This window comes from Balaenoptera musculus, chromosome 3 (assembly GCF_009873245.2).
Source record: "Balaenoptera musculus isolate JJ_BM4_2016_0621 chromosome 3, mBalMus1.pri.v3, whole genome shotgun sequence".
Lineage (NCBI taxonomy): Eukaryota > Metazoa > Chordata > Mammalia > Artiodactyla > Balaenopteridae > Balaenoptera > Balaenoptera musculus.
Window position 1 is genome coordinate 142,193,609 of NC_045787.1, and position 19,011 is coordinate 142,212,619.

The 19,011-nt window shown below is 39.0% G+C and overlaps 1 pseudogene; it reads left to right on the forward strand.

Annotated features, from left to right (window-relative positions):
* The first annotated feature begins 5,748 nt into the window (after nt 1–5,748).
* On the forward strand, nt 5,749–6,494 carry LOC118893020 (annotated as a pseudogene).
* Nucleotides 6,495–19,011: the final 12,517 nt, after the last annotated feature.

Below are 19,011 nucleotides of genomic sequence, written 5' to 3' on the forward strand. Positions count from 1 at the left end.
TCTATCAGCGAATCAATGCCTACAGTTCTTATGAACCACTGCACAGTTTGACACTACAATAGTACTGTACCTCAGAACATGGAAATTAACTAGTTCTCACATTGCTTGTCTACTTATTCTCTTTTTCAAGGAAACAAATAACATTGTCCATTGGTGATTTAAAAAGAAAAATGTCTTAAGAAAACACAAAATGATAAAAAAAAAAAAAATTCCTCCTAGGAGGAGGAAAAAAAAATAACTAAACCCCACCATGTTGGTTAGGGCAGATACTCTCAACTGTAGCAATCATGCCATTTTGCTGAGTATACAGAGTCCATGTAATGTGAGCAACCATAACTTTCACTGAACGTGTGTAAATATTAAAACAGATTTCTTAAATATTTTTAACTTCTAATTTGTATTTTATGGTAAGGTAACACGCTAATTCTGTTTATGACTTAAGTTGATGTGTTATTATGTAAATAATTAAACATGCTGTAAATGAATAGTCGATAGATACAAATAATTGTTTAGGTTTTTTTTCCTTAATTTTTATTTATTTTTTACTAAGTACAGTTGCTGCAGCCCCAGCAGAGAAATTTAAACATCCTTTTGCATAAATGGTTTGGGATCCCAGACAGAAGGGTTTCAATTTGCTATCACACAGACACACAGACACACACACACACACACACAACACACATACTCTTTTACTTGCCAGCTCAGTCATTCCCACTCTTGCCCCTTCTATGGGAAATACTATAGTGTTTATGTAGTCGATGAAACAACCAAGAGATAGCCTTAGAAATGGCAACTGGGAAAAGCAGAAATGATCATTGATTACTTGATAGAAGTTTTTATATGTAAGAGTTTAAGAAATCAAAGATCATAACTTAAATCTCAATTTTCAAAGAGTAAAGGTTTATATTGATGGCACTTGAGGAAATAAAAATGCTTACTATTCATACCTGCTCCAGAAATGTGTTACACATAATACATAGAGAAGACCTTTTTTTTAATAATAGCATTTTGTCCTTAGGTAGTATTGTTCCTTTTAACCAAAGACTCCAGAATTATTAAAAAATAAATAAGGAAAGGAAAAAGAAAAAATGAGGGAAAATGGGAAAAAAAGACACTGCTTCACACCAAAGGTTTAAAAAATATTTTCCACATACACTAGGAACATTGTAAAAAGTAGTAAGGAGCCAACAGAATGCTAATTAAGATACCACACTAAACAAGTCATTTAAGAAAAAAAAAACACTTAAATATCTATTAGTTATTTGCAAATTGAAGTAAAACATTTCTGTAAATCCATAGATGAATGCAAAACGCTGACATCGGGCTTTAATTTGCTTTGAGAATTTGTTTTGTGAAAAAGGTAAATGTGATCCAAAATGAAGAACAAATCTTTGTGTTTTTTTAACTTTAAAACCAAATGTCTCTTTCCTGTCACATGTCATTATTCTGATGCCCATATGTGTGTCCTGGCACCATCTGAAGCAAGTTGACAGTTTCATCAGCTTGTATCTTTCTCTTTTTAGTTCAGTAATTTGAGTTCAGTGGTCATTTTAAACATATTAATTCAAAGTTGAAAATAATTTAAATTCCATAACATTTTAAAGTTTTTATTTGCATGGGTGTTTAAATAGTTCTGTTATGAATATTGTCCCTGCACAGTTTTGAATTGTCCTTTTATAAAAAGTGATATTCTAGTTTCTTCACAATGTAGTGATTATCAGCCTTACTAATTACCTTGTAGCCTTTCTTAATATGCACATAATGCACATTTTCCAATGGCTAGAAAATGCAAAACACAAGTGGATATCATTGCATCTATTTTCATGTCTTTCTAAAAAACAGGACTACTACAATCTCTGGGATACATGAGATAGTAACAAATGAGGGTTATAAATGCGTAGCACATAAGAATTATTTTCTTGGATTTAAACATTACAGCCACTTTCAGCATGTAAATATATAATAATGTTGGCTAGTGTGTAATTCTTGAACTAAGAAGTATAAATAAAACTTAAAACGATGTGTGTATAAGTGGTTTCATTGAGTTCAGAATTTTTTTGATCTATGACTATGAGTTAGATTGTAGGATTATAGCTTTTCTAAAAAGCAATAAAAATTTGGGAACTTGGGATGGGCTCTAGGGCAGACTTGAGTTTGAGCTCTGATTTGTCACATATTAGGTGTATGATTGCGCAGCTATCTAATCCATCCGCCTCTCATTTTTCTTATCTGAAGAAAAAAATATAATTGTACCTCCTTCATAGAACTGTTGTATAGTTGAAATGAAATAACCCGTAAGAAGTCCTTAGCATAGTACAAACACGTTAAGTGGTGTGTAAACAGTAGATGACAGTAGATAATAGCAACAACAGTAGTGTTGCTATTATTAATTATAATCGTTACTAGAATATTCAGCATGTTTTATCACGAATTCTATCATGATACCTAAAACGTCATAGTAATTATTAAATGTTCTCTTAGGTTATATACTTATGGGTAATTAATTAAGAACTTGGCTTCAATCATGAAAATATATGACAAACGTGATTCATTTAACATTCTACATATATCCTCTGAAGACGTTACACTAAGTACTTTGTGAATTGAATACTTACTTAATCCTTACCATATTCCTAAGAGTAGCAGAAATTCAAGATCAGAAAGAATAAGTACCTTGCCCGTGAGAGTAGAAGAACTTGGATTCCTACCCAGCCTGGACTCACCCGCAATTCCTTGCAAATTCCACCTCATCATTAAAAGTGGGTGCCCAGGCATGTTCAGTTCTCATTCATTTTGGTCATTTCCCAAGAAACATTTGCTGAGAGCCTGCCATCTGCCAGACCTTGTAATGCTAGTGGAAAATTAGCGCTTAGGCTCACAAGGCTCCTACCCTCTTGGATTATATGGAAGCTCTCAAATGCATGGGAACTCTCCTGAGGCCAGCTAATTAGTTGGGGACAAGCCTAGTGTCTTTCACTCTTATTGACTTTCGAATGTCCAAATAGCACCTCATAGACTCTGTCCACCTGAGCAAGGCAGCCTGTCAGGGCAAAATTGTCCAATAAAGTCATGATTAAAAGGAGCTATAGCTACCAAGGGATGACACTACCGAAAAAAACTCACCTATAGTGAAGACCCAGTTCATGCCAGCTTACATTGCAAATTGCAAATCATATCATCTAGAAATGTACAATTCTTCCATTTGCATTTGCTATCCTTCATACTAACTTTCAACATTTCTGTCCAGCAGAGAGAACACATGTACGCTCAAATCCGTAAACACGTTCATATAACTGGTGGTGCGTGCGTGCGTGTGTGTGCATGTGTGTTCATGAGCCTGTGTGGGCGGGGTATGCTGAGAGGGCCAATAGGAAATGCTACTGTAGGTGGGGTCATGGTCTATTACTTACCTTGGGACGAGAACATTCCCAGATATTTCCCCCCGAAAAAGCTAATCAATTGGCAACGAGAAAATTCCCCCACTCATATTCTAACTACTATAATTTCCTAAAGTGAAACTACCCTTGCTCTCTTCTGAAACTTGTTCTAATTATGAAATATCATATGACATTTCCCATACAGAGTATTTTTGTAAACTGTTAGATCCACCTCCCAGAATAATACCAGTTTAGTGAGAAAAATTCTCAGGGATGGCAGGAGACACAATCAGTCCACAGTCCTTGATATCCTAAAGCAGACGGCAACAAAATAAACACATTCTTGTCTCTTCAGATCTCTGTATCAGAGCATTAGCCAAATGTGCACATTACCTACTACAGCATCACCCCACCACATGGCCTAGAACCAAGGAATGATCATGGGATGACAAGTTCCAGACAAGCCCCAAACGATTAGGCTTCTTAGGCGGTCTTCTTATCAAGGTCTTGATTTGTGCCTGTTCTGATCCTTCCTTTTGTTTCAGGTAGCCAACTAGGTCATTAGTATTTATATATATATATATATCTTTTCATTTCAGAGATCTGTATTGGATAGAAGGGAGACACTGATGGAAGATACTCAGAGATGATGCTTAGCACCCCACAGGTACTGAGGAACATGAGTGTCTTTCAGGGTAAGGAGAGAGGGAGGGATGCTTTCTCTGAGACTGGGAAGGAGAAAAGCAGCAGGTTCCAGGCGAGTGGAGACCTGCATACCATTCAGCGGTAGTGACCTGGGGAAATGGCAGACCTCGGAGCAGATGGTACAATGAAGCTTAGGAAGCCAGCCCGTGGCACTGGCCCAGGTGTGCCGCTAGAGTGGCAGTCTTTGACCCATGAAAGAATCAAACAGGCTGGAACATGGAGTAGAAAAGAAATGTGGTTTTTTTTTCCTCTACAGCTTCATTTAAGATGTTAGATTCATCACTGCACTCCCATCTGCTGGGACCTAGTGGGTCCTTGGTCACTCCACCCCAGAAAGTGCTGAGACTCAACAGCATGAATTTGATATTGGATCAGTAATACAGTATTTCTAGTAATAGATGTCCAAAGGGGGGTGGGGAATAATTGGTTCCAGGTCTGAAAGTCAAAAGGCTAATGAGATACAAAATTTAGTTAAAGGATTGATATATCTTATGTCTTGGAAGCTCAAACATGTACACAGGGCTTAATGAAATTGTAGACAAATAACATAGGCCTGGTGTAATACAATAGGGAGTGGTGGGGACTGTGGGTAACTGGGGAGAAACAAGCTCTATCTAAAGAGGCGGTCACTACTGAGCACCATCCAGTTGTCGTCTTGAGGAACTGCAAGCCCAGTGATGCCAGATTAATCTGAGAATGCAAGAAGCCCCCACGGCACTGAATCTTTTACTTCATGGGCAGGTACAGTAAGGCCGGAGAGACACAGAAACTTTCATCTTTCTTGTGCCAAAAATCCATGCTGAGGTTTTAGAGTCATAATCCTCACACCGAGATTGAGGAAGGAGCATATGACAAGCTCCATGAGAGTGTGTGTAGAGTGAACAAGCTTCTATGCCATTGTAGTGGTGGAATGATCAGTTTTCTTCCCTTTCCTGGAAGCCGACACCTTATAAATGTAAGAAAGTAAAATACTTTCGTGTACTCTCAAAATAAAAAATAAACTTTTTTAGTAGAAATAGGTACAGAAAATTGCCAGCAGAAGTTCTCACGAGGTAAACAGTCTGGTTGGCTTTTAGATCAGTCACTCGGAGGGCTTTTGTCTCTCTCCTACCGGTAGAGCAGAAGCCCCTTACTCCCCCAACACCTCCTGGGCCCACTCAGCAGGCAAATGGCCCTGACTGAGTATAAGACAGAGCCACCAGAGCAGGGATTTGGGAGAGGAGCAAAGAGTCCTGAAGGGGCAAGGAACTGCTGGGAGAGCAATGAAGGGAGAAAAGGGAGGCGAGGGTGGAGGCTCTGGGGCACTTCGTCACTGATGGGGTGGAGGGGGGTCATGGGCCCTAAGATTCTCCTAGACTATGTCACCTCCGGGGATGAAGCATGGGCACAAACTCAGTGGGCAAGGGAAGCTACCCACACATTTCCACCTCCCCAAAGACCCTGTGTAGACTGGAATTTAGTGAATGAACCTGAAAGTGAAGAACTAATAAAAGGTCCCGCTCTCCACCGCTCTCCTCTCCGCGACGCTCCTCCCGCGGTGAGGCGTTGGTGATCCCTCAGCACCCCGAGCCCTGCTGACCCGTCCTCCTTCGGCCAGAAACCCTCCTCCTGGTACCGCGCAGGAGGCGCGGGGCCTCTGAGCGGAGCGGCGAGTCCGCCGCCCCGGTCTCTTTCCCTGGCGGCGCCGGCTTCTTCCGTAGGACAATATGTTCAAGAGAATGGCCGAATCTGGGCCTGACTCCGGCGGGAGAGTGAAGGGGGTTACTATCGTTAAACCAATCCTTTATGGTAATGTTGCTCGATATTTTGGAAAGAAAAGAGAAGAGGATGGGCACACCCATCAGTGGACAGTATATGTAAAACCATATAGAAATGAGGATATGTCAGCATGTGAAGAAAATCCAATTTAAATTACATGAAAGCTATGGCAGTTCTTTAAGAGTTGTTACTAAGCCTCCATATGAAATTACTGAAACAGGTTGGGGTAAATTCGAAATAGTCATCAAAATATTTTTCATTGATCCTAATGAAAGACCTGTAACCCTGTATCATTAATTAAAGCTATTTCAATCAGACACCAATGCAATGCTGGGAAAAAAGACAGTGGTTTCAGAGCTCTATGACGAAATGATATTTCAAGACACAACAGCGATGATACAACAATTATTAACAACATCTCATCAGCTTACCTTAGGATCCTATAAGCATGAAACAGAATTTGCAGAACTTGAAGTGAAAACCAGAGAAAAATTAGAAGCTGAGAAAAAAAAAAAAAACAAAACCAAGCTTTGAAATTGCAGAGCTTAAGGAGAGATTAAAAGCAAGTCGTGAAACTATAAATTGTTTAAAAAATGAAATCAGGAAACTTGAAGAAGATGATCAGACAAAAGAAATATAAACGGTTCTGAAGAGAACTCGATAGGAAGTGAAACTAAAATAAGGTGGAGTTTAACGGAGAGATGGGCTACAAATGCTGCGATGTTTCTTAGAGGAACTGCACATACAGTTGTCAGCCATAGATTTCTCAGCAATGGGGTCAAAGTGTTTGTACTTTACAAGCAATCTTTAATGAGAAATATATGTGTATAATGCTGTATAGGCATTTTATCAACCCATTTCAGGGTAGTTCTGTGATATTAAGCACAATTTTAAAACATTTTGATTGCATTGTATGTATAGCTTATCCTTTTGACAGACATCAAAATTTCATTATAAAGTATAACTTGTACAAATTTTGTACTTCCCTAGAAGTTAGAATTCGTGGTAAAATTAATGTGTATGTTTAATTTCTTAAGTTCTTACCTGCCCCCATCCCAACTCTTTTGTATCTGATGTGCCCAGTGCCCAGTAAGCACAATAAGTGTAGTTTACAGATGATTAAAAAAAAAAAAAAAAAAGAACTAATAAAAAAAAGTATCCAGAAATTTCTGAGATGAAGCAGCAATGGCTGGAGAGGGGAACTGCAAATGCAAAGAAGAAATTTCATCCTAATCACAATAATAAAATGTATTATTGGGGGCTTCCCTGGTGGCACAGTGGTTGAAAATCTGCCTGCCAATGCAGGGGACACGGGTTCGAGCCCTGGTCTGGGAGGATCCCACATGCCGCGGAGCAACTAGGCCCGTGAGCCACAACTACTGAGCCTGCGCATCTGGAGCTTGTGCTCTGCAACAAGAGAGGCCGCGATAGTGAGAGGCCTGCGCACCGCGATGAGGAGTGGCCCCCGCTTGCCACAACTGGAGGAAGCCCTCGCACAGAAACGAAGACCCAACACAGCCAAAAATAAATAAATAAATAAATAAATAAATAAATAAATAAATAAAATACCTAGCATATATATTTTTTTTAAAAAAAGTATTATTGGTTGATAAACAAAACCGTTTGAAAATCACTAATCCATAGCGATGAGCAGAAGAATCTGCTCCCACCTTGGTGTCCTGGGAAAGGAGAGAAGGAGGAAGAAAGGGAAGAGGACAAGACGAAATAAAGGGAGGAAGGAAAGAAGAACCTGAGAAATATTTCCAGCACCTGACACTCTCCCCTCCCAGAATGTCATATGAATTCAATTCTCTAAACAACTCTGTGAGGTGTGAACTGTTGCCGTATCTATGTTGCAGAGGACACAAAATGGCAATGATTGGTATTGCATCCCAGAGCTGGCCAACTCCAAATCCCACGCCCTTAACCCCTTTACTTAGCTGCTACCCGATACATTCCACAGCCTCAGTTTAGCTTTTGGGGATACAGCATCTTTGACAGTGAAATTAGAAACACGTCCAAAATCTTTAGGGGATTAAAAAGAAGAGAGAAGTGTTTACTCCTAAGTTTCCATTTTATGTTTATAGGTTTACGTTTTTAAAATGTTATTTTTAAAAGCTGAGAATTGTCAAATTCTAGATATTTTTGATGTTCCCCTTAATTTATTTGGGTGAGAGCAGAGAGCTGTTGAAAGAAATCAAGTAACTTAAACACATCTTTCAAAGGATTTTGAAAATCTACTTTCTTTCTCTCTTTCTCTTTAAATATCATTATCTTTTCTCTGTCTTCATTTTTTTAAATTATGAATTACAAAAGCAATACTTTTCAGTGTGGAAGATTATGTCGTTGTTGTTATTTATGTCTCAGCAGTAAAGGTTGGACTTTCTTTATAGCTAAGACAACACAGAGAGAGAAAGCCCGCCTCTCTTGTCAACTGGTCAACTGGACATGAGTAAACCTGGCCAGTAGAAGTTTCCCAGGAGATCAAGAGAGTTTCTGAATGTGCAGGCTAATAAATGCTCCTGAAATTTTGTGAGATTCATGGCAGGGAAATATCAGGGTTCTTGGAACATCAGTACAGGAGTGGCCCAGGGTAGAGTTCACGTTTCTCATTCTCTGAGTGGACCAAGCCTGACAAAAAAATGGAAGGATTCTTTTTACACCTAGTTTTCTCTCCACGCTTCAAAACACCCTTGGATGGATCATAGATCCATTTGAGGTTGGCACGTTTCAGAAGTGGCTTGCCAGCTCTTTATTTATTCATTCTCATTTCTCATTCGACTTGCCAGGAAGTCATTTGAACATTTAAAGAATCTCTCTTGATAAAACAGAACTATGGATGCATACAAAGTACAAGAAGATTAATAAATAAAAACTTCTAAATGTTTAAGAATCTTTATCTAAAATTAAATTACAGGCGGGATCTTGCCAGTTTGAAGGGAGTTTTTCCTGGTCCAGCTTTGGCAGATAGTAAGGACGCTGGATCCTGGCTCTGGCTCTCATGCCAGGAGCAGTCTTGGAGCACTCAGGACAGCCTCTCTGAGATCCCTGGTGTGGAGTAGGCAGGGAAAAACAAATGCTCAGGGAGCTTCCCAAGCCTACATGGCATATGCAGAGCCTGGGAGTCCTCCTGCTTCCAATCTCCCCCTCTCAGCTATGTTAGTTAGGGTTTTACAGAGAGACAGAGCCAATAGGATGTGTGTATATGTAGAGAGAAATTTATTTTAAGGAATTTTCTCGTGCAGTTATGGAGGCTGGCACATCTAAAATTTGAAAGGTAGACTAGCAGGCTGGAGACTCAGGGAAGGGCTAAAGTTGCTATTCAAATGCAAAGGCCCTCAGTCTGGAAGCTGGGAAAGACCTGATGTTGTAGTTCAAGTCCAAAGGGCATCTGCTGGCAGAATTTCTTCTTGCTCAAGGAAGTCAATCTTTTTTTCTATTCAGGCCTTCAACTGATTGGATGAGACCCATCCGCAATATGGAGGGCAATCTGCTTTACTCAGTCACCGGTTTCAATGTTAACCTCATCCAAAAAACACCCTCACAGAAACATCCAGAATAACACTTGACTATCTGAGCATCATAGCCCAGTGGAGTTGACACATGAAATTAACCATCGCAATAGCCTATGTTGTTTTTATGTTTTTTGGGGGTTTTTTTTGTTTTTGTTTTTTAGTAAGGAAGAAGATATTTAATAATAAAGAGCAAATAATTACATACTATAAAAATGAAAATAAAAGCATAGGCACTCACTTTACCAGGTATCAAAACATATTAAAGTCTAATTGTCACTTCCCTTCTTATAAACCTTCAAACTTTCTACTTTAACCTAAGGAAAACCTTTAAATTTATCATTGGTACTCAAAGTCCTTTGTGATGTGTTTATTGCTCATTTCTAGATCTTGCTTTTTCATCCTGTCCTTGAGTCCCAAGCTCCCACCAGGCTGAATTACTTTCAACTCCACAGAGACAGGATTCATTCCCTTGCCTTTCTAGGCCTTTGCTCTTACTGTTTCTTCTTCCTGAAACACTTTTTCTCATCCCTAAAACTCCGTCTTTCATGAATTCCTATTCATATTTTCCAGGTAAAAACTTAAACATCACTTTATCTGGGGAGATTTCTTGGCTCCAAAGACTGATGATTAATTCCCAGCACACAACATCCTGCTTAACTATTTGTTAAATAACTGAATAAAATCCATGTGTTCTGCAGAACCAAAAGTAACCCCAAGTATGGGTAAGCATAGTATTAGGTGACAGCACAAGCTATTTAATAGTGGACGCTGGCTCATGAAACCAGCCTTCTTAGCGCTCTCTGGGTTTTGCTTCTGCTTCACTGATTGCCCTTCCTCAGAGCCCTTTGCTGGTTTCTCATCTGCTCCCCAACCACTTCATGCTGGAGTGCCTCAAATTGAAATCTTCATTCCATACTCCTCCCCTAAACTCCAGGGGCATTTCTAGTTGTCTAGTTTCTTGACATTATATTTTGAATGTCTAATGGACATCTCAAATGTTCAAGACTGATCTTTCTTCCAAAGTTGGTGACAACTTCATTTAGTCTGGCCAAGACACCTGTAGTCATTTTTTATTCCTCTTTTCTGCTCACCTTACTTCTAATTCATCTGAAAATCATGCTGGCTATACCTTCAAAATATATCCAGAATCTGACTACTTCTCATCCTCTTCCCTGTTACCAGCCTTGTCTGAGTCACCACAATCTTTTATCCGGATTATTTCAACAAGGCTTCTAGCTGGTCTTCCTGTAGCTACCCCTTGCTGCCCTACAGACTGTTTTCAACACAACAGCCAGACTGATCTTTTTAAAAGGCAAGACAGATCATAGAATTGTTCTGCTCGAAAGGCTATGATGCCTCTGTATTTCAATCAGAGTAAAAGCCAACTTTCTTAAAATGGCCTGAAAGTCTGTACATAGCCCAAATCCCCGCATGCGCCTAGCTGATGCTGGATCTTATTACTCTCCCCTGGTTCTCTGAGCTCCAGCCACAATGCCCTTCCTGCTCTACTTCAGATGAACTAGACATGCTTCTGACCAGGGCTTACACTCTGTTCCTTCTGCCTGGAAGCATGCTCCCAAGAATCTGTTTGAGTAATTCCCTCATCCCCTTCCGGTCTTTCAATAAGTCCTAGCCTTACTACCCAATTTGGTACTGCCCTCTACTCCCTAACCACACCCACCCAGGTACACTTGACCCCATACCTGCCCTGCTTTTTATTTCTCCATCCATCATGTCATATAGTTGACTTATTATTATGCTCTTCATTTGGCATCTGTCTCTCCTGCTTAAGGGTATACATTCTAGCCTTTTTTTTTTATTGATGTATCCCAATGTAGAAAAATATACATAGTAGGTATTTGATAAATGTTTATTGGATGAACAAAGGAACAACTTTAACAATCAAATACCAATATTGGGGAACTTATTAAAAGAATATTTACCTTGACCACAGCCAAAGATTCTAGATTAGTAAGTTTGGGGGTGGGACCAAGTGAACTGTATTTTTCATAAGCAGCCTAGGTCTTGTCATGACCATCAGAGTTTTTGAACACTGCTGAAAACCACAGGGTCTTGATTTGGCTTGACAGTGGCAGTTCCTCTTAAAACTTTCTGAGTTTGCACCTTAGGGTGGGGTGTGGCTAAAGATTTTATTTTATCAATAAATGATCAGTTGATCCAAAGAGTATCCTACGTGGGGGAAAAAAAAAGATTCTTGACCCATTCTCCTCTTGAATATTAATAATAATAAATATGCTTGGGTATGTGCAGAGCTTAATGGGGAAAATAAGTATGCATTGGCTAGAATAGAGATATTCCTAATCTCTTTCTGCAAATGGCAATTCTTCCATTATGAGGTCTTTTATCCTGATACTTATTGACCCCGTGCCTCACCTTTCCACGTATCATATTTATTTCTAACTCATGATTTTCTCTTCTCCCGACCCTGACACCTATTAGAAGAAAAGGGCTAACAATGAAAATGAGACTGTGATGTTTGATCCAGGTTATAAATACAAAAGCCCCACACTTTAAAAAATGGATACAGCCCTTAACTTGCTATATGATCTCAGGAACTACATTTCAACTCTCTCAAGCTCGGTTTCATCATCTATGAATGAAGGAATAATCTGGCATAATCTTTTGATGTGTATGGGGAGGCACTCTGTAAAGTGCAAAGTGCAGCATGCACTAAGACACTTTTAATATTATTAATAATAGTCCTCCATTTTCTGGATCCACAACAGTAATGGACATCTGATATATTTTTCTGTCCATATTTTCCTCGGGACAGTGGCTTACCAAAAACAGGGAGGATTAGACATGAGTAGTTCTCTCTAGGTGTAGGCAATAAGGTGATACATCGTCTGAAAAGAATTTTAAAACAATAATAAAACTGACTGAAATGTGGTCTGTTTTTTATTATCACCTTAAGCCCACAGGCTAAACAAAAGTCAGAGATAAAATGCTACCCCTGACTGGGTCAGACTCCTTCCATTGCCCCCACCTCCACCTTAGGTTCCTCCCTCTTCCACACATAATCCTTGTGATCTACTAGGACTCACACCCCTGCAGACTCCAGAGTGAACACATGACCCAGACCTGACCAAGTATTCTACTGTATCCCTCCTGGCCGCAGTGATCTGTTGGAAGATAAATGAGTGACCAAGTTAGTCCAGTCAATGCCATGCAACCGTGGGACTTCTCTGTGGGGTGGGTAAGATACCTCTTTATTTCAGCAAGATTTGAGGATGGGTCAGGACATGTGTGTGGCAGCTTCTGGCAGCCATCCTGCCAGCACAAGAAGAGTCTGCCTGGGAATTGAGCCAACACAAATGAAAGCGGAGACAAGCAATGGGAAGACTGAGATCATGGCTAGATGGTGTCCTTACATCACGCAGAGACACCTGTGCCTGCACTTTCTAGAATCACAGTCCCGTGCTAGTTTGATTTGGGTTTTGACCACTTACATCCTGAAAATCACCAAGATCAAAGACTTTGTTAAAGGAGATTGATTTACACTGGGAGGCACGTGAGTGGAAGGTTAGGTCATGTCAGAAGTAAACCGTGAGGTGTCACCCAGTCAATGAAAGGACCTCAGTTTTACCACCTACAAAGTGAGAAATGGAAAAGTAGAAGAGATGATTGCTGGATAATTCAAATTCTCCTAATTCCAAACGTTTCTTAGCATAGCTCAGACATACCCTGGTACATGATGGAAATTTTGGAAACTGGTCCACATATGAAAATAGAAGGATTTTGAATCACCTGCCAAAACATAAATTAACCATATAAAACTAAGACACTGGATTGATGACATGGAATACCTAAGGTAATTAACATGCCTTTGGCTTCCACAGCAGCTGATGTCAAAAGCACATGAGGTTTCTGTATTTACAGTTGTTCTGTTAATGCATTATAATTACAGGTGTAATCAAACATAAAAGTTTGATTTTTTTGCCTAAATGACACCTTTAATCACTTCTGAATAAGACACGACTCCAATTAGAGATATCTTCAGAAAATCACACCTAATGGCATCATTTATTATAATTCTAAATAGGAGCTCTTTATTTCAATGCCATCTCCCTTTAATCTGTTTTCCTAGAGAAGGGCATGGTTTCCTGCACATTAAGGCCGTGGGTAAAATTCTATGACTGGAATTGAGCATAACAGATCCTCCACCAGAGAAATCACTAAACAAATTTTTTTCTCAATTAAAATTAATTCAACAAACTGCTCTGAGTACCCACCAAATGCCAAATAATATTTTAAAATGTGTACGTGAGCAAGTCTTCAAACCTGTCCACAATAGATTTAGGATGTAATGGAGGTTGCAGATGCATGAGTTAGGCCTTGAAGTAGCATATGACTAGCAGAGAAAGGAGAGCATACTTCATGCACAAGGAATGGCCTGAGTGACCATGAAGTCTGGGAGGTGGAAGAAGAGAGATTACATTTGGAAATGAAATCAAGTCAAGATGAGGTCATACTGGGTAAAGGATAGGCCCTAATCCAATGAATGCTGTCCTTATGAGAAGACATTTGGACACAGCGACACAGAGGAAGATGGTCATGTTAAGACAGAGATAGAAGCTGAAGTTATAATATTGCAAGGTAAGGAATGCCAGGGATTGCTGGTGACCACTAGAAGACAGGAAGAAAGGAAGGATCCTCTCCTAAAGCCTTCAGATAGAGCATGGCCTGGCTGTCCACCATGAGAAGGGGATGCTCTTGAAGTCACTGAACCCAAAAAAAGAAAGGCAAAAGGAGTAGGTCTGTTATCAACACCCTTTCCCAGCAGAGTGACCTCAGCAGACGAGCAAAGACTCATGAGCAACGAACAAATGGTTGGCACTGAGATTTAGAAGTTGTTTGCAATCTCGCATTATTTCATTAAAAAAAGAAAAAAAAAAACATTAACCTAGTACTTCCTCTTGCTTTTTAGCTGCTTTTGCCACCCCAGCTTCTTTTTCTCTGACATTCCCAGAAGAAGCAGCTTTATTTGATAGCCAACTTTTTCTCTTTACCTGGTGATTCAACATCCTATTGTAGACACTTAACGGTTCATAATCTAGGATGAAAAGAATTTTTCCTGAAGCTGTAGGTCAACATGTCTCATGAGACAATTTCTTGTAAATTTCATTTTTTTTTTTTTTCATGGAAAGGCATTTCTCCCAAAGACTAAGAACTCTGGCAGGAATAACCATAGCAACAATGAAAAAGCGCTGGTTCTCTGTGAATCCTCGGTGCCTAGCATTATGCCCTGCACAAAGCAGGAACTCAGCTAGTATTCAATAGAGAAACATGTGAATGAGAGAACAAGCATGTTTTTGCTTTTATTTTAAGGCGAAAACTACATGAAAATATCCAAAGTGTCCATTTAAAAAAAATTAAAAATAGAAACAGCTTAGAAAGAGTGTCTGCTCAAATGGAATGGGGAGAGCTCTATGAAACTGCTGCAGCTTCAGTGCCAAAGGGAGGCAAGGGATATGACATTTTCCATAGAAATAAATGTCACAGTTAAAAAGCCAGGGCTTAACATCACAGGCCTAGAACTGAAGTCCAGCTCTAGCCCCTGTTATGTGAATTTGGGGGCAAATTTCCTAATCACGCCCTGCTTTCTTTGCCTTTTCTATAAACAGGGAGTGATAAATAACATTATCAATCTCAAAACTTTCTTTGTGAGGATTACATGTTTAATTACTATAAAATATTCAGCACGCAAAGGAGGCACTAAGTAAATGCTAGCTACTATTAGCACTGTTGTTATTTATTGCTACATCCCAGCCCAGATCACATTCCTTTTCTCTTTTATTCTCCTCATTAGCACACCCTTTGTGACACTTAATGCATTCTTTTCACAGCCTAGTTTCTTAATCATTCTTCTTAGAGCTCTTTTTTTTTTTTATTTTTTTTATTTTTTTTTTATTTTTTTTTTTTTAAACATCTTTATTGAAGTATAATTGCCTTACAATAGTGTGTTAGCTTCTGCTTTATAACAAAGTGAATCAGTTATACATATACAATATGTTCCCATTTCTCTTCCCTCTTGCATCTCCCTCCCTCCCACCCTCCCCATCCCACCCCTCTAGGTGGTCACAAAGCACCGAGCTGATCTCCCTGTGCTATGTGGCTGCTTCCCACTAGCTATCTATCTTACACCTGGTAGTGTATATATGTCCATGACACTCTCTTACCCTGTCCCATCTCACCCCACCCCCTCCCCATATCCTCAAGTCCATTCTCTAGTAGGTCTGTGTCTTTATTCCCGTCTTGCCACTAGGTTCTTCATGGCCTTTTTTTTTTTTTTCCTTAGATTCCGTATATATGTGTTAGCATACTGTATTTGTGGGCAGAAGACCTAAATAGACATTTCTCCAAAGAAGATATACAGATGGCCTACAGACACATGAAAGAATGCTCAACATCATTAATCATTAGAGAAATGCAAATCAAAACTACAATGAGATATCATCTCACACCGGTCAGAATGGCCATCATCAAAAAATCTAGAAACAATAAATGCTGGAGAGGGTGTGGAGGAAAGGGAACACTCTTGCACTGTTGGTGGGAATGTAAATTGATACAGCCACTATGGAGAACAGTATGGAGGTTCCTTAAAAAACTACAAATAGAACTACCATACGACCCAGCAATCCCACTACTGGGTATATACCCTGAGAAAACCATAGGTCAAAAAGTGTCATGTACCACAATGTTCATTGCAGCTCTATTTACAATAGCCAGGACCTGGAAGCAACCTAAATGTCCATCGACAGATGAATGGATAAAGAAGATGTGGCACATATATACAATGGAATATTACTCAGCCATAAAAGAAATGAAATGGAGGTATTTGTAATGAGGTGGATGGAGTTAGAGTCTGTCATACAGAGTGAAGTAAGTCAGAAAGAGAAAAACAAATACAGTATGCTAACACATATATACGGAATCTTAGAGCTCTTTATAATCTCTCTCTGTTAGGGCCCTTCAAGGTACAAGTAGCAGAAACCCAACTCAAATTATCTCAAGTCAAAAAGAGGGAGATGCAAGACGGAAGAGATATGGGAACATATGCATATGTATAACTGATTCACTTTGTTATAAAGCAGAAACTAACACACCATTGTAAAGCAATTATACTCCAATGAAGATGTTAAAAAAAAAAAAAGAGAATCTATCTGCTTATACGGATAATAAGGAGAGATTCTTTTGGCCTCTTTAACCTCTCTGGTGTACAGCCTGATTTTAGCTCACCTTTTTATTCGAGAGAGAGAGAGGTGCTAAAATAGTGGCTCAAATTGTGAAACAGTAAAGAGCTATCTTTACCGATGAGCAAGATTGCTGGGCAGCAATACTGTCTACGGCTACTGCATATACGGTGAGACCTGTATTCTTATAAGAGTTGTAGGTTGGATTCAGCATGTTAATGAAGCATGTGGAAACAGCGGAAAGGATAAATGAAGACCAGAAGAAAGAGATAAAGCCGTGCGAAAGATGTCGTAAATGATAAAATACTGAGATAGTTTGGTTTGGAGAGGTAACATGTTGGCTCAACTTCATAGCTCAACTTCGTAGAAGTAACATGTTGGCTCAAATTCACAGCTAACTTTGTACAGGATGTAATTTATTGGCAAGAGGATGTTAACCAATTATTTGCTAACTCAACAGAGACCAAAATAAATGCCAATGAATTTAAGTGAAAGCAAAAAAGAGCTCAATTAGCAAAGAGTATCCTAATTTTGCCTTTTAAAAAATCTGAGTTTATTGCAAAAAGTGAATGTGGAATGTCTGACGCAGGTAAACATTAAATATTAAGTAATACCATCATTGTTCTCAACACCAGTATTATTTGCCAGTAACCTGCTAGGAACCATAAATTGAAAGGTGAACAGCCTCAGACCTTTCCCGTGTCCTTGAGAAACCTATGGTCTAGAGGGAGATCATTACTAGTTATATTTCTATCAAAGATCTTGCTCTATTGAATCTCAGAATTTCATATTTTGCAGCTGTGTAATATAGCAACTAATGTGACAGAATTTGTCACATCAATGTCCATGACTGGGGAAACCCCTCCTCCCCTGTGGTAAGATCAAGGGCTTGGGGTCCAACTTTATGGTCACTCAGGACTGATTTCCAGTGCTGGGTCACAGCTGCTTTCCATGAAACCTTTCCATAAAGCTTTCCATGGTGACAGACTCCTTAACAAGTGACACCTTAGCCTTTGGAAGATCTTGGACAAGTTAATGCTTACTCTCTCATGTGTAATTCTCTAAAGCGAATTGCTAAGTCAAATTACATGGACCTTTTTGAGAATTTTACACATATCATCACATTGTGTTTCTTTTTTTTTTTTTAATTTTTGTTTCCAGTCCCTTTCATTTTGTTATTCTTTTCTCTTAATGTTTCTTTTTAACCTAGAGACTGTCATACAGAGTGAAGTAAGCCCGAAAGAGAAAAACAAATATCGTATATTAACGCATATATGTGGAATTTAGAAAAATGGTACAGATGAACCTATTTGCAAAGCAGAAATAGAGACACAGATGTAGAGGACAAGGGTATGGACATGAAGGGGGTGGGTGGGATGGACTGGGAGATTGAGATTGATGGATGTACACATTGTGTTTCTTATCAGAGCTAAATGAGAGTACCTGTTTTCCCAATTCTCTCCACATTGTTATAATTTTTGCTCAACTTAAAATGTTTTCAAGTTTGTTAGTCATGAAAAAACAACCATTTCCTTTTGCGTTCATTCGGTGGTTAGTGAGATCAAATATTTTCATATGTCTATTGGCCATTTTTACTTCTTTTGTGAGCTGATTGGAAATGACAAGTTTGAAAACAGACACATTTCTGGGCTACCAGGTTAAACAGAGTTGAATTCAGTGAAATGACAAGCAGCTTACAATGGAACCAAGACTCACAAATAATCTTTCCTAAAGGATATAAGAAAATTTGTATTATTTCTAATTACCTCTGGATCAGTTTTTTTTGCTTTTCTTCTCTTACTAGTATATGATCAGAATGCAGCTTGCCTATCTTTGTTAGAGAATATCCTTTATTGTTCTTCTACCAGTGATTATTATGTACATATTATAGCTATATAAATTTAGGACCCTGAAATTCCCATCCAGGGTTTCTGAAAAATGGAAGAAGCTGGGGAAATAGACTCAGGTTACTGAAAATTCTTTCAGAAGAAATTCATATATGCCTCAGAACTCTATTGATCCTTGAGGGAAATAAGTTGCAAGGTTCACAAATGTCTCAATGTAGAATGAATGTTATATTCAGAACCCCTTTGTCAGTTATACAGCCTCTAGAAGCTATATCTCTGAAATCCCTCAAGAAAACCTCTGAATTTGTATAGTTTAATTTTTAACTTCTCCAAATGCTCTTACAGAATGTTTATCAATACACAAAACTAAGACCAAGAGAGGATTAGAACCCAGGACTCCTGGCACTTAATCCAGTCTGCTATCATTACAGTGTATCCTTTCCAATATAATCTAACAATTATAGGTTATAATCACCAAACTTTGATCTAGCAATAGGGCAAGAGGGATGGGACCACATCTAACAAGAATCAAGTTAGTTTTTGAGTTACTACACCAAGGTTTTCCAAATTGTTTGCCTGTTAGTGAATCACTTGT